The following is a 24,022-nucleotide window of genomic DNA, read 5'->3' as shown; positions in this document are numbered from 1 at the left end:
AATGGAATGATGTTTTGGTTGGTGTTTCTAATGTGTAACCTACAAAATACAAGCAAACTTTTGGATTCAAGTGATTCTCTTGAGTATGCTTTTGCAGCTAAATCCTCTTCCATCAGTAGTCTTTGGAGTCAGTGGTATGGTCACCTAAACATTCACTATCTTTCTCAACTTATCCAGAAGCATCTAGTTCTTGGCTTACTTGATATTCAGACTCAACATTGCCAAGTTTGTGGAGCTTGTCATGCTGGAAGCAGCACAGAATGCCATTGAAGGATGGTGACCCATGGCAGGCCTCAAAGGTAGTGAAGGTTGTTCATGCTGATGTATGTGGTCCAATGAATAACAATGTTACTGGTGACATGTATTTCTTTCTTTTTGTTGATGATTTCAAAAGTGTGGGTGTACTTTCTTTCTTAGATAGAAAATAGATGCGTTTATTGTATTTCAGAAATTTAAGGGGTCAGATAAAGAGAGGAGTCTATGGCTTTCTCCACTTTCTATGATACACATGACATCAATTGCCAGTTAATCACAGCTTACACTCTATAGCAGAAGAACGTTGTTGAACATCGAAACTGCATTATCACTGAAATGGCTAGGTCAATAATGGAACATACTGGTGTTTCTAGGAAATTCTGAGTAGAAATAGTTTCACTACAGTCTATCTTCTTCATCGGTCTCACAAGGGTTGTTAAGGGGAAGACTCCCAAGGAAGCCTCGACTGGTTGCAAGCCTAGGATCAATCACCTAAAATTCTTTGGCTCTTTAGCATATGCATGGATTCCAGATGCCTGGTGCTCCAAGTTGAATTCCAAAACTCTAAAACTTATGTTCACAGAGTATAGTGACAACCACAAGGCTTACCAGCTCATTGATGTAGACACTGGTTGTCTTATCTTCAATCATGATGTTGCCTTTAATGAAGAATAAGGACATTTTCAACTCTCTCCAACTATGCCAAATTATGAGGATCAACCTTTGAAGGTTGTTAATTTGAGTGTCTGACTTCCATTTGGTTCACTTGATGGGAGGGATGATGCAGACTTTGAATTTGATGGCGCACTACTTGAATTTCCTCTAGCTGATGCTCCTCCTGCTGAACATGTTCCATAACCTGTTCTAGATATTCCTCCTACATCTAATGTTGGCTCTTTCACTCTTTGGCCTAAATAGTAGACTAAGACCATCAGTGACCTAAGTTGGTTAACAGATTGTCTCCCTTAGATATTTCCTTGTGTTTTACTCAAGTGCCTAAATGATAGAAACCAATTGTTCCCAACAATTGGAAAGCCTTGGCTGTGCCATTACAACTTCCCCCTGAGTTTTAAGGTACAGCTCCTTGATGCGTGTGATTTGCAATGAATTTCTTTTGATTCCTACCATAACAAGGGTCTGATCTTGACCCGAGAGCAGAAAAGGAAATAACCGAACCTTTCATATCCATAAAATGCTTAGGTATAAAATTGGTATGCAACTGAATTAAATCTCACCCACAATTGTGAATGGGGAAATCTTTAAATCCTCTTTCTAAGTTTTATGTGCGACTACTATGCTCCTACAGACATGATTCACCTAATATGATTGATTAATTTCTCAGTATGCAACTGGATGATGAAAGAAAAGGTAATTGAATCATAGCAATACTCAGATTACTATTAGCCTCAAATTCAAAGAAAGCTTTTACTCTACTCCAAATTCGATACAGTTCAATTCAATTAACATCCATTCATCACATGCAAAGAAAAATGATAACTAAACTAATTGAACAACAAATCTTGATAAAAACTTTCGAGGCTCACTTAGTTGTCTCAGCAACAAGGGGATAATTCACACCAAAAATCTGTCAATCCTTTCTATAGAGGCCCTTTAAATTCTGGTCATTACAAATTACAGTCTTGAGAAGACAAAAAAGATGCCAGAGAGGGAATAACACTTGTCATTTTACAACAGAGAATAATTGAAAGATTAGGAAGCTGAAGGGTCTATATTATTGTTATTGGTCTTTTGAGTGTTTTCTTGGCTCACCTTGTAACCCTTCACAGCTTCCAAGATAAACTGGCAACTCATCCAGATTGGGAAGTTGCATGTTGTTAGTGCGGATCATCCAGAAATCGTGGTCTCCGGCTGCCTTCTCAACTCCGTTGCTTTGGGTTTGCATTTTATCTGAAGCCTTCACTAATATCCCATCAAGAGTAGTGAGTTTCTGAAGTTTGGAAACTTGGAAATTGGCTGGGCTCACTATCGCCTTGATGAAGTCCTAGTATGCAACCTTCATGTGAGCTATGTGAATCACTTTGCTGCTCTTGCTCACGTGAGACTCCAAATGTAGACTAGAGAGATACTTGAAGATTGTCTCCTCTTTCTTCATGGCCTCAAACACTTTACTAAGGTGCTTCTCAACCCGAATGATGCTCTTTGTCTAATTTGCCAAGGGCTCTTTCCCGATCTTCAATATTCCCGTGCTAATAGCATCCCCCATTTTCAAATCTATGACCTCTTGCAGTAGCAACATGATATCCTTGTATTTAGTGATGTCCTCTTTGAGGGACTCAAGGTCTATAAAAATGTCTTCTCCTAACTTTAGGGGCTCCTTGCAAAGATTGTCAAGCTTCTCAATTATGGGCGGGCCTCGCTTTTTCATATCATCAAATCATCCTTGCCCAATTGACCAAAATGTCTCTCTTCCTATTGCTTGGCGAGCAGGGCTTTGTTCTCCTTTGCCAATGGATCGAACACCTTGGAACTAGATAGATCTCCTATCAGGATTGCAAGTGGTGCGAACAACTACCTGACATACTCCAACAACTCTTTATTAGATGCTTTGAGGTGGGCTTTGGCTATCTTCAACTACTCCAACTCCTCCTCCACCTACTGTTCGGTGAACTTCCACATCTCTACTCTGGTGTCATGCTTCAAGGGCCCCATATAGTATTGTTAGATGTTTTAGTCCCTGAGAGTGAGGTCATCTAGATCTCCATTGACCTAAGTTTGAGAAACCTCCATGATTATGTTCCTGGAATTGGTGTCCCTTCCCAAAGCTGCCAGAGTGAAAGCTTTCTTGGATTTCTTGGTAAAGAACGACTCTTTCATGGTTTGAGCAATCAAGTCCTTAGGGGGAGCTCCTTTACTCTCTTCCTCTTCTTTTTCAAGGTATTTTCTAGCAACAACTCTACAGTGAGAATGTTGAGTGAGGACTGGAGAGTGTCATCATCGAAAAGTTTCCTCGCTATGGGGGGAGTGGTCTTGGGCCTGAAAGCAAATGGAAAGACAAGTGTTTTAGATGAAACTGTTGTAACTGAACATTACCTTGACCGCCTTGGACTTGTGGTGTATCTCGTGTTTGTAGTTCTCCATCCACTACATCTTTTGGTTGATTCCCGTTTGGACCATCCAGAGCGATCACTTCCACGATGGTGTCCTTATCCTTGCCCATCTCCTACTTTGTTGCCTTTTCTTTAGCTTTCTTTGCCTCCTCTATCAAACCAATGTTAGGGGTTGGGCCACCTCCACAAGTAGGCTAGATGGTGATATTCTTCTTAGGTGGTTGATCTCCTCCTCCTCCAAACTGGGAAGATCCCACTAAGATAGATGTGGTCGCAATCATTCTCATTTTGTAAGTGGGAGAGGCTGTTGTGGGGTTTGAAGTTGTCAGTGAACCAAAACCTCCAGTTATCTTCCTCCTTGCTTTGGTCCATTCTACCCACTTATATGCTCTCCTTATGACTGCATCTCTCAATTCCTCCAGATTATCAATGGTGGGCCCAAGAGGAGGGGCCAAGTTGATGGGGCTGCCTTTAATGTTCTTGAGATATGCAAATGACTGCATATATGACCCATCATCCTCTATACTCTCCAAGTTTATGTTCACATTATACAATTTAATTTGTTTCACTATCAACCTAGAGTAGAATCTTTCTCTACTCTCAATTTCATCTGCCCAATAATCTTATGTAGGAACATGCTTAGCACTTGAACCCAACTACAAATTATCTCCAATATAGTTGACAGGATCAAATCGCAACCTTATTACCTCATAAGAGTCCAGCTTATACTTCTCTCGAAACGCTTTTAACATAAACATGGCGTTTGATCATGATGCGCATGAGTAAACCTCAATAGTGATGGGAAAGGGGATGCCTGCCTTCCATGCGCCCACGCACAGAGTATTTACCTCCAAGACTTTTTGACAGAGCTCGATTAGAAATATCCTGTCATCTAGGTATCTTCGTAACTTCCATGGGAATTCATCGAACCTCGCTACCCAGAGGTAGTAAAATGAAGGGAACTGAATAAAATAGTTCCCAAATTGAGTAACAACAGAAATAGCTTTAGGAGACAACCTCCTCTCTAGGCACCCTTGTAATTCTTGACATAATCTCATGGTGAAAGCATCGTTTACCTTCACAAATTCTACATAACTTCTGTGTAGCTAGAGGCAAGGGAAGAAATCGTACATCTGAATGTCATCATGGAACTCTTCTACACAGGGAATCCCAAGCCATAACTAGATCATGGCTAGGGCATATATCAAATATGACAACATGAAAATTTTCTTCTAATGTTGTGTTGTTTGGAGACATCTAGCCACTTGTTTACTTAAAATTTGGGCCAAGTCTACATACTCGCTCTCCATGCATATCACTTACACTAGTAAAAAATGTTGCTCTATAAAATTTAGGGCATCTTTGTCCCCCTTCGATCTATGCAAGAGCACTAGATATGTCTACGATTTCCCTTTTTAAATTAGTGCCATAAAGTGTTTTGGGCACTTTGCTCTTACTACTTTTTGGCATTTGAGACCATGTAGCCATTAGGTTTTCCCTCCTAGCTTTTTTCTTTTCATTGTAGTGGGAGGCCGAGTTCCATAAATTCATTTTGTTAAACACTTCTTTGACTAGAAAGTGTAAACAACTCTGCATAGCATCTCAGTCAATGGTGAGTAGCACCTCGTTATTAGGTATATTAATATGTTGTACGTCAGGATTGTAGTAGGCTATGCACTCAAGGATCACTTCTAGAGCTTGAACCGCCATAGGAAAACCTGTTGCTTCTACAAGGCCACTTTTGCGTGATGTGGTGAATAGGATCCAACCTCAACCTTCTGTGTAGATCACCCAGATCATAGACCCTCAACTAGGTATTACTCAAGTTTTTTAGCTCACATTCAATTCCATTTAAACTATCATGCCCTGTGACTACAAGGCCACTTTTGCGTAATGTGGTGAATAGGATCCAACCTCAACCTTCTGTGTAGATCACCCAGATCATAGACCCTCAACTAGGTATTACTCAAGTTTTTTAGCTCACATTCAGTTCCATTTAAACTATCATGCCCTGTGAGTTTAGCCGTCATGGTTGAGGACTTATAACAACTACAGAGACTTCGCTTAGCTATGAAAAGCAAAAATGCTCATTTTAAAATTGATGATGATGTCGTCAAATCTCATTTTACGGATTTCATCTTACAACTGTTGGCTTGAATTTCCAGTGCCACACAAATGGGGGCTGTTGTAATTAATTAGGAATGACCTTTAGATGATAACAATCAAATTCAAAATAAATGCACAGTTGTCATAGGCCAAAAGTGACGTCAACCTATCTTATCAATCCTTACTTTATCCCCATAAAATTAGATTTCTACCTGATCTTGCCTTTTAAGCAGAGAGAAGCAGCTTTTATTACCTTTTGATTCTGGTCTTTATAACAGAAGTCGGAGGTTCTTATTAGAAGAAAATTCAGGCATGTGCTACAGACGCCTGTTAAGGGGGCCCACTTAAGCTTGGGGAAGCCATTTTGTCACTCTCTTGAAGTCCTATGTTTTGTGGCTTTCCTTCTTCGTGGGAACACAAGGGAGAAACCTTCCTTATGAATAACATATTTGAAGAATCCCTGAGAGAATATTCCCAATCTTTTATCTTAATTGTGTAAAAGATGCAACATTTCCTTTCCTTAGAAGAGTAGAAGCTATCTCACTATTTTCCTGATTGAAGCACTAGTGGGGAAACTCTGAGATTGCTAAGGCTTGTAGGATTAGATGGACTTAGACTAGTTTCTCATTGAGGGAAAACCTATGACATTCTAAGCTCCTTAATGCTCTATTTGTGTAACACACCCCACGCGCACACGCCTTGACCATTTTCCACACACCATGAGCAGAGTAGTGTAAATAATGGAATCTCGAAAACATGCACAATGAAGGGACATGAACCTGATGAGAAGTTCTTCGACATAGAACTCGACTTTGGACTTAGACCCAAACCTTTTAGCCTTAGTCTTAGGGTTTTAGCATACCGTGATATGGAAAAGGGTAGGGGAAAAAAATGAGGGCAACAAACTTGATGAGCTCATCGAGAGTAGATCTTCCAAAAACAAGAGCAAGCAACAAAATACAATCAACTTCACTCTCATGTCCAAATTTCACAATATATTTTACCCTCAAACATATACTAAGGCTAAAGGGATTCTCGAGTAGGAAACGACTATGCAAGATGAACATCAAAGTCTTCTGAAGAATAACCCTTCAGTCGTTTTTGGTCTTCCTCTATGGCTAAGCCCATTAGCTGCAAATGGGTCTATAAAGTTAAGTACAAAGCTCATGAAACCCTTGACAACTACAATAGAATAGAGCTTCCAAAAAAAAATTTCACCATGATAAATCCATTCTTGATGCAAGAAAACTCATTGCCAAGCAAAAATGCCTTCAACAGAGAAGATTTCATGCAAATCCACCAAGTAAATCTCTCACAATGAGCAAAACTAAGCTCTTGGAGAGCAAATGCATGCATTCTTTTAAAATCGGACCTTTTGATCAGACCTTTTGAAGGAAAAACACATTTTAAAACATGCTTTTAGTTCAAATTGGACCTTTTTGGGTGAATAGCATGTTTTAAAAACTTTCAACAAGACAAATCGGACCTTTTTTAGTGCATAGCATGTTTGACAATATGCAAGTGATCAAAATCGCACCTTTTGGAATGACTGGCATATTTTAAGTTGTATCTCACACTTCTGATGCAAAGACATTAAAACTTACTTTTTGATTTGATGACATCAAAAAGGTCCACTTTTGATAGCCTTTTGATGTAATGACATCAAAAAGGCCCACCTATGTTTACAAGTTGAACTTTATATGCAGTGACATGTAAAATGTCCACTTTTGATGGATTTTACATATAATTGCACATAAAAGGTCCACTTTTGATAACTTAAAGTCATTTAATCAACTTAATTTCATAAAAATGTTACTAAATGGGACATAAACAATATTTATATATCATATTTAAAAATACAACACATAAATATCATTTAAAAAGTAACATTTAAATGAGCATTTGATTTTAAAATAAAAAATAAAACTGAAACTATATAGTTATATAGTCACTTTAAGTGAAAAATCAAAAAGTAACTCAACCTAAAATTATAACATAAAGTGCACTATAGTTACTTTAAGTGAAAAATTAAAAGATAAAGTAACTTAAAAAATAACATAAAGTGAATTTTAAGTTATATTTTTTAAAAAGTGAATGTCAAATTAGAAATATAACATGATATTTTTAATTCGTGCTGTTGCATCAAAAAGGTCCACTTTTGAGACACTAAAATGGCCATATCTCTTGACTGACAACTTCGATTAAGCTCTAGGTTAGACCAAATCGAAGGGAAAATCGATTTTCCAGTCAAATCACTATCATAGATTATATAAATGCAACATTGAACCTAGAAACAATTGCGACATCCAATGTGGGTGCTGTGAGCCTCTTCCTGATCAAACACTGTAGGCATTGATGTCTTTGTAAATGCACCAAAAGGGCATGACTCTCAGAAATGCCAAACATTTGCCTTATTACAATAATGCAACCCCAAATACCAAATCCCAGGCCCGTTGAATGATTCACTGGTCTCTATATCAAATTTGCAGGCCGGAATATTAATCGCTGCTCCTTAATTAGGGATCGCAAGCCCTTATTACACTCACCCAACCTTCTACCAGTGACATCTAGATCATGTAATGATTGCAAATGCTATAAAAAGTTCAAACACAGGCCCAAGTAGGGAAACGACAGACCATTTCTACTCAAAAGAATTTCCTTCAAACATCTCCAACAATTTTCTTGAGTGCTGGATGCAAAATCACACTCAATTTGTTCTTCTTGATCATCAATCCAACCCTGAACATCAATTCTCCTTAGATACAGTTATAACAATAGGAGAAATTAGCATATAATTTTACTTCAGCAACTATTTGCAAAGCAATCTAGAATAAAATCTCAGATTCGAATCTACAATACTTTAGCTATAGATCCAATGGAACAACTCAGTATTCAGACCCTTATACTTTAGCAAGGGCACAAAAAATTGTAACTCAGAAAAAGCCTCAAAAGGCAACAAAAGCAAAAAAATTATCCAAGAGTGCTTTTCCCAATGAAATGAGCTCATATTGATAATGCCTTCTAGACAAAAGTTTCCAAAGAACTCAACACTTGAAACTTTCCAACTCCACTCTTTTGGTAATATCTCTTAATATCATTATTATAATAATCTATCATTATAATAATGCAACTTCAATAAATATTCGATAAATAAGAGCTCATGTAATTAATCACCACATCAACTGCAGGTGAGATCCAACTGCCAAAGCCACCCACTCCACTGCTAAAAATGGCAACTACCAAAACTAGACTTACTAAAAATAGTAAGTCCACAACTAGGATCCCCAAATCACCTTGCCAGCTCATGAGGATCATTGTGATGAGCTAACTCCATCAACTGCACGGACTTGCCAAAAACAGAGACATTACATGAGCACATTAAAACAACATGATGTTATTGAATGGTACTTTACACAATGTATGTCATCCATGTTTCTTGTTCAAAAGAAACTCATCTATTCATGGAGGAAAATGATTGCCATTAACACATGGAGTTAAGAGTAATGGACAAGACAAGCCTATCCAGATACTTGGGAATACTATAAGTGTATGGAAAGAAAATGATGTTGAATAAATGCAATTGGAATATGTTCTCTTGTAGGTTAAGTTTCTTATTAACAAATGGTTGGTGGATCGAACAAAGGATATAGAGCTCATTGAGGTGACACCAATAGCTTCTTTGTAAAAGTGACTTATGTCACTTGTACTAAAAGGTAGACTTTGGATGTTATCATTGTAAAATTTAGGTAAATCCTAACTTGTTTGTAAATGGGTAGTTATTCTAAGTGGTCAATTGGGTAGTTATCTTAAGTGGTTGTTCAAGGTAGTTATTCTAAGTAGTTGTCTAGAGCATAGTTGGAAAACTCGCCAAAAGCAAAAACTCGCCAAGCCCCCCAAAAGTTTAATCGGGAAAAACTCGGCGATTTTAAAAGAAAACTCGGGAAAACTCGGGAACTTCAAAAAATCGCTGAAATTTAATTAAAAATACATTTATTTTGCAAAATTTAATGAGAAGATGCATCTAATAAGTTAATTAAAGAGAATACAAAAGAAACAAGCAGAGTTTAGATATATATAAATGCACAGTGCGTACAAAATTGCATTCTCATGCGGAATGCCCATGGCAGGAAGCAAAATAGTAAATAGTTCTTGGCATCAAACAATGCAGCCGAGTTTTTAAAAAAAAATCAGCGAGTTTTTTTCCAACAGCCGAGTTTTTATTTCTACGAGTTTTTTTGGGATTTACTCACCCAGCTTAAATACTCGGCGAGTGTTTAAAACTCGCCGAGTAATCTGCGAGTTTTCCATCTATGGTCTAGAGTAACCACCTTAGGTAGTCCATCATAAGTAGTTAGTAGTTATGATTTGTGGTTACAAGTTAGATATCAAGAAGAGTCTATAAATACAACCACATTTAAAATGTAAAAAGGGGGGAGGGACTTTTTTCAAAGTGGAAACTATGGAGAATCTCTTATAGATCTATACCATGTACAAAAATGCTTTTGAACTTGTACATTTTCAAAAGAATAAAGATGAATACATTTAGTCATATGTCTTGAATGTGTCCATAAATTATTATTGCTTGCTTCTCATATGTGAAGTTCGTATTATCTTCTATAATGGTGGAATTCTAGAGTCTTTTCATTCTATGTAATTGATTTGATGAAATATGTTCATCTCTCGGTAGCTTGATGTAAATGTATGAGAATATCCTATCTTTTCATATGTGAAGGTTTGATATTCTTATTCTTCATCATTATATTGTATGCAAAATACCCTTTTGTAATTTTTCTGCATTATAAATCCCAGCTAGTATTTGTATGTTTGTTGTTGGGGTTTATCTTAACCATTTTCTTTAGTTTTGTTTTGTCTCCTTTATGTCCGCTCAGCTGAAAAGTACACAAAAATACAAATACCCCTATCATACAAGGGAGTTGCCCCTCTCAAATGCAGAGGAAGGTTGTAATTTGATCGTGATTAGATTCAATCTCTCCAATCGTTGGTGCGGTTGTCACTGCTCAGTGCAAACAGGGTCATTTTTGAAGAAGCATTCGTAGTGATAAATCTATTTAACAACACCGTGCATACCATGAATCTGGGCGCCCCTGCCAAATTAAAGAGCTCCTCAACAATTACTTACTATATATTATAAGCCTCTTAATAAATGTTTTAGTTAGTAGCAATTCTAAATCTCAACATTGTTACCAAACTATTCAGGTGCTCTACTAAAGCTAGCAACCATAACTTCCCCAAAATAAACACTTACTATAAATAGAAGTGTGCCAATCTAACCCTGATGAAGAGTAATCCTGAATATCCCTAACCTCTGGAGTGGAAATATAACCTCCTAATCAACCAACTAAGACCCTCTAGCCACCAAACTTAGCCTAAAAGGGCTATGTGTGTGTGTGTGTATATGTTTATGTATATGTGTGTATATATATGTATGTATATGTATATATGTATATGTATCTATATGTATATGTATGTACATGAAGATCAAAGATGACACTACTAGCAACCCACACCATGTACACACCACAATACTCCCCAATGAAATCAAACTGGAACCTCGATGCACGTGAAGGACCCCAAGTACACTGAAGAGTGTCCAACAAAATATATCTGGATCCCAAATCTAGAATAGAAGCCTACTAAGAAGGATAACCTCATACTTTTGTTGTGCTAATCTGATCATAATGTGACCATACTGGCAATGGTGAAGCAATCTAGTGGGACTTATCCAACTTGCGGTGTTGATCCTTCCTTCACCAAGATACCCGGATAAATAAAACTTACTTCCATTCATCATAAGGAGGTAAGATTATCGAGAAGCCTCTACTACACTTTATGAAAGCAACAAAACATAGTTTATTTTCAATCCCACAGCTTTCATTAACAACACATTTCATTCCAAAGACCATGCAAGAGTTACAACTAAACTAACATAAATGACAGAATCAAAATGTAGATGCAAAGTCTCACACAAAACTCCCTTTCCAATACAATAATTAGTTGTGCTTCTAGAAAATTAAATTAATTAAATATAAAGTCACCTTTAGATTTATTTATGTATTAACTTTAATTTAATTTATTTCTTCTTATTTCTCCACTTAGCCTTCAGAGACTGAAAGGCTAAGAACTCCATTGAGGGCCCAAAAGATGGGGAACATTACAGTTTGCCCTCCCTAATATTGCTTGTCCTCAAGCAATCCAACAACACAATGAACTCCAACTTCCACCTGGATCCCAAATGAAGTAGTATGTGACACCCTTATCAACATTGAACCAACTGCATACCACTAACATCATCACGACCAACAACATAACCTACAGTATAGAACTCAAAACTTGTGCTAATGATGTGGGAATTAGAATATCACCGAAAGAAAATCCCACAAGGAATATCTTCATCCTGGTCCCCACCCATATAATATATATTGGATTGGAATCCTGATCAACAATCCCTTGAAGAGATGTAGCTACAGGAGAACCATATGCACTCATGCCAACAGTATCAACAATAGGTGTAGCCATGTCAAAATCTGTGGACACAGGAACATTACCAACTGCAACAACAAAAAATTGAATGTTTACAGATGGTGAAAACTAAGCCCAACTCCACTCGGGTGAGTGATCAACATCAACCTCAAACATCAGATTGTCATAAGACAATGTTGCATCCATGTCCAACATAGTATTGTCCATTAAGTGAACATCAACACTTTGTTGATCGATAGTATAACATGACTCTATCACTATATCACTCACCTCATCAACAATAACAAGTCTACTATCATCAGAGCACACATCTACAACCACATGCATACTACTAGACTCCTCGTTGGATGGCTCAACCACTACAGAACTAGCTACTGATATGATAGTATCCTCGCATGCTCCTACTCCCACTATTGTTGCATCGCCATCAAATACATGATGCGGGGAACTAATGCCAACAACTGCATCATCTAACTTAACCTGACATGAATTCTCATCACATTCCACCTCAATTGTGCCCAACTCATGTAGTGTTTCATAAGAAATGTCCCGCAAATCTAAAGCTGCAATTGTATCATCACATTTCGCTCTTTGAAAAAGCGATATCATGCTCTGCTCAAATCTCTGATTCGAAATCATGTGGATCATCCATTTGTGATTTTGATTCATCTCATTCACTAGCACATCCAACTATTTCACAATATCCTGTATCTCAGAATTTGCATCCCTTGTCGGAGAAGTACGCCCTCTAGAATATAATGAATACCAAACCTTCTATCACCATCCATAACGTTGAAAGCCAAATCCTCTACCTATGGGTCAAAAGAAAAGCAGTGAGCTCTCCTCACAAAGTAATGCTGATTAAAACTCCCAATCTCATCATCATCAAACTAAGAATCAGAAGATAGCTCCACAATCTGACTCTAAACTATTGGTCAGGCAGGATCCTGGGCAACCCTCGCAGCAAACTCAACCACCAAATCCCTATTGGAAAGAATTGTAGCCAAGGTCTTTAAAATCTTTCTCACCAATCATCATATAGCACGAGAGCCCCGAATGAGAGTACCCTCAGATATACTGTATGAAACCTCCCACAAATCTTAGCTCGCAAGAAAATACTCCATGAATGACTTAGTATAATAGAAATTATATGTGGAAGGATCAGTTTGCTCCCTTGCAATCCATAGTTGATCCCTCTGAAAATGTGACAATGCCAACTGCCCGATGCTACCAGCCATATGAAAAGAAGAAATAGATTCACTTCCAGTATAAGGAAGAAATCACCATGAGATCCCATCTCCATTGACGCTCTCACCTCCTCTGTACATACTACACTCATATCCTGGATGAATGTGTTCGCCACATTATCACGTCCTCCATCCTCTACCGTAGAAGCAAAGTCACCACCAACCACAATATGTAACTGAACAGGATCTGGGGTTGGTGTCGACTGTACCCGTTCTAACTCCATGGTAACCTCATCCAACTGTGACTATGACTCCTAAAGAGTCAACTGAGTATACTGAAGAGAGTCCACTGTCACCTCTAGCTCCTAGGTGAGCTCAACCACCTCCTCTTTCCCTAACATCTCATAATAGGTGCTATCCCATTGTAGAAGGTAATCTCTATCATCAACTAACTGAGAGTAACTATGCTTCAAGACCCTAACAGCCTCTCAAAGCACATGAACCGCTGCTAGAGAAAGAGTACTATCACCATGCTCATCAAACATAGGAGCACCCCAACTAGATGTAGCTAACATCTGACAAATAGCATCATAATGCTCAAGAGCTAAAGAAATGTTACCATCACTCACCTTCAGTTGACAAGTCACATGATGCCTTTGTAATTCTTGACTCCTATGCAAGCTCTCTGTCTCACTAACTGCACTGAGATAGAAAACTGAATCAGAACTCTCCACCACAAGATCGCTCATACATGTGTTATCTTCCTCGCACAATTTTGCATCTGACATGCAAATGCCATGTACCTCAACCAACTCCTCATCTAATGAAATGGAAGCCCTTGTTGTATCAATCTCCTTGCATGTCTCAGCTTCCACCTCAATGGTAAGATCCTGTAAGCATTGATCTTGGGACCCATCCAAAACCTCCTTAAAGTCATCACCCAATATCTGACAAGGGGTGTCATATCCAGTACATCTCATAGCATCATCAAATGGATCATCAAATGTGTCCATACTATCTGCATCGACATCTCCTGACAAAGCCTCAACTGCGGACTCCTGACTTTGCACACATGACTCAACGCCAGACTATGAATTAGTAATACTAGAGCATAAACCCACATCTACTGACTCTGCTGAAACATCCACATCACCAATATCATAGCTGGGTGAATCTATACATGTCTCGGTCACACCTAAGGAAGCAATTGCCTCCTGCACTCTAGCAACACCATGAGATCTCACATACAAATCTCCAATAATAATCCTGTCCTTATGAAAGCCAAAAGTATCAGTGGTAACAACTGCATCAAATGTCTCTGCACTAACTATAGCAACAACTTTGGGAGCCTCAACCTCCTAAGCTTGGTGCCACTATCCTCTACTGCCATTGACACAACCATGTCCTTGTGCAATAAGTCCATCGTCAACACTGCAGATAGGACTAGAAGGTGTTGTACTAAATATAGCTACATCTGCATCATGGACACATGTCGGGGAAACCCAAGCTTCCTTCCTTACAACTTCGATGTCATCCTTCTAAAGGCGGAAACCATATACCTCGCTACCCTTTCAATTGTCTCTGGATCTGACAAGCTCTCCATCAATCTTTGTTGATGAAGCTTAAGTTTCTTCATACTCTCTTGCAAAGCATTCATCTTTTCGCTAACTTTCTCATTACTACATTGACTTCTAGAATTGTCAGTCCTCCTATGTCTATCCATGGCTAGAAAATGTTAGAGTGCTGGTCATTACAAATGCAATAGCAAATCTAACAGTAATATAAATTTCCTACCCCACAGGATAGCAAGAAACCACTCTAATACCAGTGTAATAACCCCAACCGGTTTAACTTTGTCAAACACCAAATTCTTCTCTAATTCAGGCGTTTGACATTTCGTCAAACACTTTGCAAGCAAGCTCTCATACCACTGTAATAACCTTAACCGGTTATAGCTTTGTGAAACACCAAATCCTTATCAAATTCAATTGTTTGACATTTTGTCAGACATTTTGCAAGGAAGCTTTGATACCAATGTAATATCCCTTGTCCAAACTAACTGATTTTAGCTCAAGGAATATCATCAAACACTTGTATGCTGCCTTTCTCTTTTCTGATTTTTTTTGTGTTTCAGATTGTTTGATATAGTTTGAATGATGCTAAGAAATTTGGAATGTTCGCAAATGATATTACAATACCTCTTACAATGAACTAATATGCAAGTGCAGTTCTTTTTGGTATTTTCAATGCATACACATAGAAACTAGATATGGAATGCATACCTACAGCCAACTAACATTTTGATAAACAATTGGCATACAACTATTATGCTGATTATATATGCTATTAGATGAACATTTCGTCAAACAAATGGTATGCAACATATATCTCCTTATTTGAATTCATTCCCATATACTATGTTGCTATGAATTTCCCAAAACAAATGGGCTTACAATAATGACTACAGCAATGTCAAATCTGATATTGAGTTATCACTTACAAAAACAAAATTATATGCCTAAGATTACAATGCTAACTACTAATAGTTGTAAGAGGAACCTGATAATAGTGATGCCCATTGATGGAGATGAAATTTGCAATCGGAATCAAGCATAAATACTGTAGCCTAGCACTGTTCACGTGTACTGTAGCAGCAAGGGAAAAAACGATTACTAATGGCTGCCAAAGATGAATCTTTAGGTCTACACTCGATAGTCCTTCAATATTCTTCAAACCCTTCGGTTATTCCTTAACTTTAAGCACAAATAGAACTCCATAATGAAGCTCTCCTAAATGTCAAATTCAGTGGATATTTCACCACCTCGAATGGTTGCAACACTAAAGAATTGATGCTCTCCAATGGCTAACTGAAATCAGAAACCCTTAGTTTCTTCTCCCAAGTTTATATCAAATGCAATTGACAATAATTAGATGCCTAACAATGAAGCTCTCACTTCTATTTATTCTTTTCCTTCACCCTTCTGGAAGGAAATAATATATTATTTAATTGCACTCTCTAGAAGCTTCCCCCTTTCCAATACAATAATTAGTTGTGCTTCCAGAAAATTAAATTAATTAAATATGAAGTCACATTTAGATTTATTTATTTATTGACTTCAATTTAATTTATTTCTCCTTATTTCTTCACTTAGCCTTCGGAGAATGAAAGGCTAAGAACTCCATTGAGGGCCCAAAAGATGGGGAACATTACAATTTCTATTAGTTCTTCAACTTTGGAGATCCTTGATTGGAGCTTCTCCACTGCACGCTTTAGAGCACAATCCACTGTTGTGAGTTCTAGAATCTTTACCGCTTGGAAGTTTGCCGGGTTGGTAGCTTCTTCAATGAATGCCAGAAACTTAGTCTTCATTCGTTCAATATCTACCAGTTGGCTATTGTTGGTGACACAATTCAATGTGCAAAACCTTTAAGTATTCAAAAATCTTATCCATTACTTTCTTTACTAAATCATAGACACATTTTAGTTCTTGCTCAGACTTCACTGAGCTCTCAATTTTAAATTTCAATGATTGCTTCCAATGAAGCAATGGTTCTTGGCCTGACTTAAGTATTCCATGGGTCACAACAACATTTTTCTTCATGTCAATCACCTCTTGTAACAGGGGCAGTTGCTTTGTTAGGCTTTCTGATACTTTCTTCATTGAGGTCTAGTGATTTGACACCGCTTTTGTCAATCTATCGGTGTCTAGCAACAGATTTCCAAGGTTCTCAATGAGAGGGGGACCTTAGACCTTCAATTCATCTATCCAGGCACAACCTACTTGACCAAATTGCCTCTCTTGTTGTAGCTTAAGCAATAAATTCTTGTTCTCTTCTACACTTGGGTCAAATGTAGTTGTAGATGTGTTTCCAAGTGCAGCTTTGATGTAATCCATTAATTCTCTATTTGAGGCTTTTAATACCTCCTTCTCTGACCTTAACTCCTCCAATTTGTCTTCAATCTTTAAATTTGTTGATTTCCAGATGTTGGCCATAGAATCATGCACTGGAATGCCCATGTCAACTGTTCTAATCTGAAAATCATTAGGAGTTAACTCATGAAATTTTCCCTCCTGAGTTTTGCAATTTGTACTAGCATGTGACCAGTAGAAGAATCTGTTGCCAATGCTGCTAGAGTCTTTTTCTTCTTCGACTTCTTTGACACTAGCTGAGACTAAGTTGCCTATACAATGAGATCTTTAGATGGAGCACCTTCCTCATATCTCCTCTTCTTTCTATCAATGGTCTCTTCCAACCAATACTGAGTTGAAAGGACATTGAGTGTAGATTGTAGGGTTGTTGGATCAAAGAGCTTCCTTGCAACTGGGGGTGTCACCTTGTTGTGGCTAGCAAATGGAAAGGAAGTTGCTTTAGTAATAGAAAGGGCTAGAGTATCACCTTGCTGAGATGCTTTCTGCTCTTGACCATCTAGAGGGTTATTGTCACCGTCAAGGTTGATGACTAGCACAGGGGAGGTGTCCTTGACAATTGATTCCTCCTCCTTTTCTTTATCTTTCTTTGCGTCTTTATCTCCAACTTTTTCAGTATCTTGTAAAGAGCCTCCTCTACAGGTTGGAGGGACTTGTATATTCTTCTTAGGAGGTTGGTCTTTGCCTCTACCAACAAATTTTGCTGATCCGACTGATGTTGATGTAGCAGCAGTAGTGGAAGTAGCAATTGATGATTGAGTTGTTCTGAATGCTACTCCACTAGTAGAATTTGTGGCTCTAGTTCTCTTTCTTCTCGCTCTAGTCCATTCTACCCATTTGTCTGTCCTCTTGATGATACCTCTCATGAGGACCTACATTGTATCAATAACAAGACCATCAAGCAAAATGGACACTATAGGAGTGTCCTTGATTTGCTGATAGGTTGAGGGCTGCATATAAGAGCCATCATCTGTAAGACCATTAATGTCAATAGTGTCATTATATAACTTTATCTCATCAAGTATCAACCTAGACCAGTACCTCTCTCTAGTTTGGTACTCATTACGACATCCAGCCCAATAATCTTCAATACCCAGAACATGCCTATAAGCATAGCCAAGCTTTAGATCATCTTTGACAAAGCCAACAGGGTCATACTGGGGTCTTTTAACTTCGTAATCGATCAACTTAATTCTATTCTCAAAGGCCTTGATTGAATTCCAGGCATCAAGTCTTGAGGCACAAGAATAAGGTCCTACCACAATTGGAAATGGAATCCCGGCAATCTTCTTCACATTAGAACATAAGGTGTTCACTTCTAATATTTGTCTACACAACTCAACAAGAACCACCTTATCTTCGGGATATCTGGGGAGTCTCTTCGGTAAGCCATCGAATGCACCAATCCTCAAGTAGGAGAAAGATGGAAATTGGATGAAACAACATCCGAATTGGCTGACCGCTAAAATGGCTTCTAGTGAAAACCTCCGCTCAGGGCATCCCTACAATTCTTGGCATAGCCTCAATGTGAAGGCATCAATTACCTTTACGTATTCTTCAAAGCTCCTATGCAATTGTAGGTGAGGATAAAATTCATATACCTTGGTGTTTTCATCAAAGTCTTCAATACTGGGTAGACTAGGCCATAGATGATGCATGGCTAAGGTGTATATTAAGTATGATGACATAAAGAACTGCTTAAATGCCCTCACCAATTTTAGCCAAGAGGTAAGCTCTTCACATTTAATTTGATCCCAGTCAAGTTGTATTCCTTCAGCACAGATGGCCTGAACCAAGTAGAAGTGATGCTCGATGAAATCCAAGATTTCTTCCTTCCCCTTTAGTCTCAACAACAGAGCCAAGATATCCACAATCTCCTTCTTCAGATTGGTTCCAAAGGGAGTCCTCGGTATTTTGCTCTTTTTCCTTTGAGGAGTCTGACACCAAGTTTTCTGCATATCTTCTCTCATCAAGAGTTTTTTTCCCATTAAACATTATGCGGATGATGAAAAATCAATATCACAATACTCTTTCTTCACTGGAATCCTCCACGCAAATTGCATCAACTCTTATGCATAGAAAGCAAAATAGATTAGTCGGGCAACAAAATGTTCTTTGTTTCCGAATTGTATCTATCAATGCATTCCTTCACCAATTCTGGTGCTTGCACAGCCATGGGGAAACCAGCTGCCTCAACCAATTTGCTCTCCTTCAATTTTTGTGTGATTGGATGAATGGGCTGGGTGTTTAGTATTCTATGTAGGTCACCTAAGTCGAAAAGCTTGAAAGAAGTATTAGAAAAGTTCTTCAACTCACTCTCTAAACCAACCAAACAATCAAACCCATTAGCTCTAATTGTCATTCGCTTTAAATATCACACAGAGAAGGCAATTATTTTAACAAAATAGTCATTACGAAATGAGGAACTCTATTTGGCAGAAATCCGATCATATAGACTTGGAATTTTGAATGTTGGTGCCACACGAACAAAATAACTCACAACTAGCAGTTGTAATGGTCAGATCTGCAATAAATCAGGTAGATTAAAGACTTTAAATCATTTTACCTCTACCCATATGATAGCCCATAAATCCGACTAACATAAAGCTTACTTTAATCTCCTGTAGTAGCGAGATCATTTCCTTTCCGAATCCTTTTAGCTTGAGCTTACTGAAAGCTACCCTCTTGACTTTGGAATATGGCACAAGGGCTTGTACTATAATTCTTTAAGTTTGGGGAAAGAGGCATTAACTTGTTTATCCATAATCTTGCCTCTACCTATTCTTTCCTTTGATTCGGAAGCACATCGTGAGGACTACTCCTTTGGTGCCTTCAACAATTTATTGTTTTCCTTTCCACACAATGCTTTTCCTCTTTATTTTATCACTTACTTGGAGAAGCCGCAAAATGAACTTTCCGCCTCAAGCACTTGGATAATGATTTCCTTTGATTTAGGATCACACTTAAAAAATTACTCCATTAAAAATATCTTCTAGCGTCTCCAAAGAATGTCTTCGCATCCGGCTTCAACATCTCTTTATCTTTTATATTTTTTAGGATAGGCACTTCATGTTTTTCTTTTAAATGGAAAAGCACCATTGAGACATGTTTTCTGGTGAAATAAACAACTACAAATATCTCTCATTGATTTGGTCGCTTTTCCTCATCACTTCCCATCTTTGCTTCGGAAATGAACATGAAGATGTTTGCTTCCAAAGGGGAAGCCTTCAGTTGGATGAAACTCTACTTCTTTGCATAGGATTGGATTCTAACTTTGGTTTTTACTCTGAGAGTTCCATAGCTTTAGATCTTTGTTCTTGTGATCTTCTCATCATAAACCAATTTCAAACACACTTGGAGATGTCAGAGTTTCTTTGTTCCATGGGATCTTACTTGATGAAGCATGTTGGCAATGGAAGTCCAACAACGAGGGCCAGAATCCAGAAGAAACACCATGCTAGATATAGGAACACATTGTAGAACCAAAATAGACTTTCTTCTCATCGAGAAGACGCTTAGATAGAAACCCACACAAACTTAAGATCACCTAAGATCTTGATGCAAGGAAAAACTGAGAATCCCACATAAGGGTGTACGGGAAGTGAAGCAAGAGAAACTTGGAAAGAACGCATAAGGCAAGCCTTAAGGATGCTTGATGAGAAGAAAGCCACCTAGGGGCTATCTAGACAAGGACATGAACATAATTGCATTGAAAACACACCAAGCTAGAATCTTTTAAGGGAAGGACTGAAAATCTGGCAACACAATCTTATATTTCAAAGATATGGACTTAGTTTTCTTAATAGGAAGATTGTCTGGGGGTACAACCACCTTCCTTCTCTTTATTGTGATCCTTCTTAACCATGTAGGCAAGGTGAAACTTTCATCTATGGAAGCAGGTACAGTGGAGACCATTAGCATTGATCCTAGTTGTATCTTTGTTGTAACTAAGCAAGATTGAGTTTGCACAGCTGAATTCTTAGCTACATGACAAGAGGACTCGTCATGAACAACTCTAAACCTGTTAAGGATGTAACAAGTTGAGAAACTTGACCCTTTGTGAGAGTTGGAATATCCTAGAACACATTCCCCAAATGTTCATATTGTTCATTTGTTAAAATGGAAGGAGTTGTTGAAGATATAGGAAGAGTCAATGTATTGACTTTTGAAGTCAGGATGGAAGGTGTGAAAACAATGGAAAATGAATCCACATCATCATCTATCACATCCAAAAAAGGTGGTTCCTGCATGGATGGTTCATGAGTTTGTGCAGATTTTGAGGGAGATATGATCATAACTTCTCCTTCTTCTTCCTCATCTTACTCATCAAGTTCTTCATCTAATTCTTCTGTTGACTCATAAACTGGTTCAAGGATCTAAGATGATTTAAGTCCCTTTCCACCCTTTAACATGAATTTGAAAGATTTCTTCACATCAAAAGAAGAAACACCATCTTTACCAGTGATTTCCAACTATGATTTCCTTCTAGGAGGACCAAAACTTCCACAATCCAAACCCAATTTTGGATTAACCCTTTTTAGGCCTTTAATTTTCAACCATTTGTTGATGTTTGCCAAAATGGATTTAATTCTATCAAGGATAGATGTTCCTTCATTTTGCTCTCATTGAATAGGGAAAGGGTACGTTTGTCAAAACCAGCTTGATGATATTCTGGATCAAGAATATTACCGTCATCTTCAATTTGGAAATCAAAAAGGTGCTCCAACATGTTAAGATCAATGATCTGCTACAAAGTCAATCTGTAGTAGTCCATTTTCATTATATCCAATTCTGTCCACATGTCGATCCAAACATCTTCTATACGATGAAGATGTGTAAAGGCCCTCTTAATCTGAGAATTCATTTCTCTGTAATCAAAGTCAAATCTGGCTTTGAATCTCTTCAATGTGATCAACTGAAGTTTTGCTTCCATAGTTTTTGCTTTGTGTACAGAATTGATCATATAATTACCAATTACCTGGGGTTTGGTAGAAGAAATACCAAAACTTGGCCTATGCAAAGCATGTTGATCAGATTGAAATTTCATGAGTTGTCTCGCTAATTTCATCAAAATGATCCTATTAGTAGCATACCTAGGTAAGGTATATGGCTCTCCTTTAAAGTACCCAACCCTCAAGTAAGTAAAGGTTGGAAACTAAATAAAGATACAACCATACTGATGTACCTTCTCCCAAGCTTCATTAGAAACCCTTTTAATGAACGACTGTCTATCAAACAGATGTCAAAAATGCCCAAAGAAAACATCCTGAACTCTTCTGTAATGGTACTTACTATTAGTCAAAATAATCTAATCATAATAATCCCAAACTAGATGTTGGGTAAAACTGAGGTTCAATTGGATAGCCTTCATATAGATATAGTTGAATCAAAAATTACCCCTAGAATGTCAATCCGGGAATCGTGGACTTGCGAGAGATATCACGGCTGTTTGCTCAAGGGATGAAGATAATAAATCAAGAGGTTTATGAATGCAATTATTACTTGTCGATAAATTGAACTATCTAAATTATCCCACATCTAAGACTACTTTTGCAAATGGATTCTAAAGTTCACATCTGGAAACAAAACACAATGTCTTTATGAATGCTAAGAATATTATCAACACACTTTAAACAATTAATCACAAATACTTTTAACACTCCTTTAATTAATTAATCCCAAATATTATTAACAATTAATTACAGATCAACACACTTTAAACAATTAATCACAAATACTTTTAACACTCCTCTAATTAATTAATCCCAAATACTATTAACAATCAATTACAGTTCTTTTAAACAATTAATTTCAATGAATACTTGTTGCAAAGTTTTTGTCTAATGTAATCTACTTAGACTGTGACAGGAAGTTGTTTCAAGCGGGCTGGTTCAAAAAACAAGATGCGGCAAGAAGTTGATAAAGGGCGACAAGGGATATTGTAAATAGCGACAGGAAGTTGTAAGTATTATGGTTTAACGATTGAAAGGATACAGTAAAGTGAATTCAGAAGATGATATTATGAGTGCCAAGGCTGAATGGGAGCAGTAGAAAGAACAGAACGAATAGACAAAAACATCAAACGATTTCTTTATAAGATTGTCAGAGTCAGGAATTCCATCAAACAATTGCATTCATGATTAATCAACAAGCTCTGCGTGAATTTGATTCGTAAACATATATGGCAACCTTATTATAAATGCACACAATCAAAACTAAGAGAAACACATGCAATCAATAAGAAATACTTACAAAGTAATATACTGGAATCTCACCAAGTTTCCCAAGAGGGGGCCCTCCTCTGGTTCGCGAGGTGAGAGATAAAACACCAACTGCTACTTGAAAACTGTGCTTAAAAACTTCAGAGATAATCTGGAACAGAGTATTTTTTATGGATTATCGATTGATATATCTTTTAATTTACATTCACTTATATAGCCTAAAATCTTTAACCATATTAAAAACTACCTAGAATGGCTGCTGGCCTATTTCCTAAACATGGATAATAATTTGTTTTGGCCAGCGCATAACAATTTATAAAACAGTTTGGCTAAAATAACATATGGCCAGAAACTGTTCTGGTTTAAGCATTCAAACTATTTGCTGAAAATATCATAGCAAAACTATAGTTTTCAAACTGTTCGTCCACTTCAAACGGCTGGCTCCACTCTTACGCATCCTTGTTTTACTTAGCTCCTGTACCAGCATCAATCACAATATATCATTTTCATAAACTTAATAACTTTTTAGGAACTATTCTTCCCTCTTTAGAGAAGTACTTAAATATTCTAATTTCCTATCAATAGTTTAGCAAAAAGGGAATTTTATGCCAAAGAAGTGGGAAATGTATGAGGCAAAAGATTAACAAAAACAGGGCACTATCAGGACTCATCACTAGAATTTGAAGATGACCTCCTTTGGTTGAGAGTAGAAAAAGATCGCATCACAGGAGCAATATAAACAAGGTAGGAATTCA

The 24,022-nt window shown here is 37.6% G+C and overlaps 1 protein-coding gene across 2 annotated transcripts in view; it reads right to left on the bottom strand.

Moving 5' to 3' along the window:
* Positions 1-24,022, bottom strand: part of LOC149540402 (Gut esterase (DUF1350)) — a 234,355-nt gene that overhangs the window by 115,894 nt on the left and 94,439 nt on the right. The gene's annotated exons all lie outside the window — the stretch shown is intronic.

The sequence above is a fragment of the Cupressus sempervirens genome, chromosome 9 (assembly GCF_028749045.1).
Source record: "Cupressus sempervirens isolate cs-2001-9-10 chromosome 9, ASM2874904v1, whole genome shotgun sequence".
NCBI lineage: Eukaryota > Viridiplantae > Streptophyta > Pinopsida > Cupressales > Cupressaceae > Cupressus > Cupressus sempervirens.
This window is presented reverse-complemented; position numbering and strand designations above follow the sequence as displayed.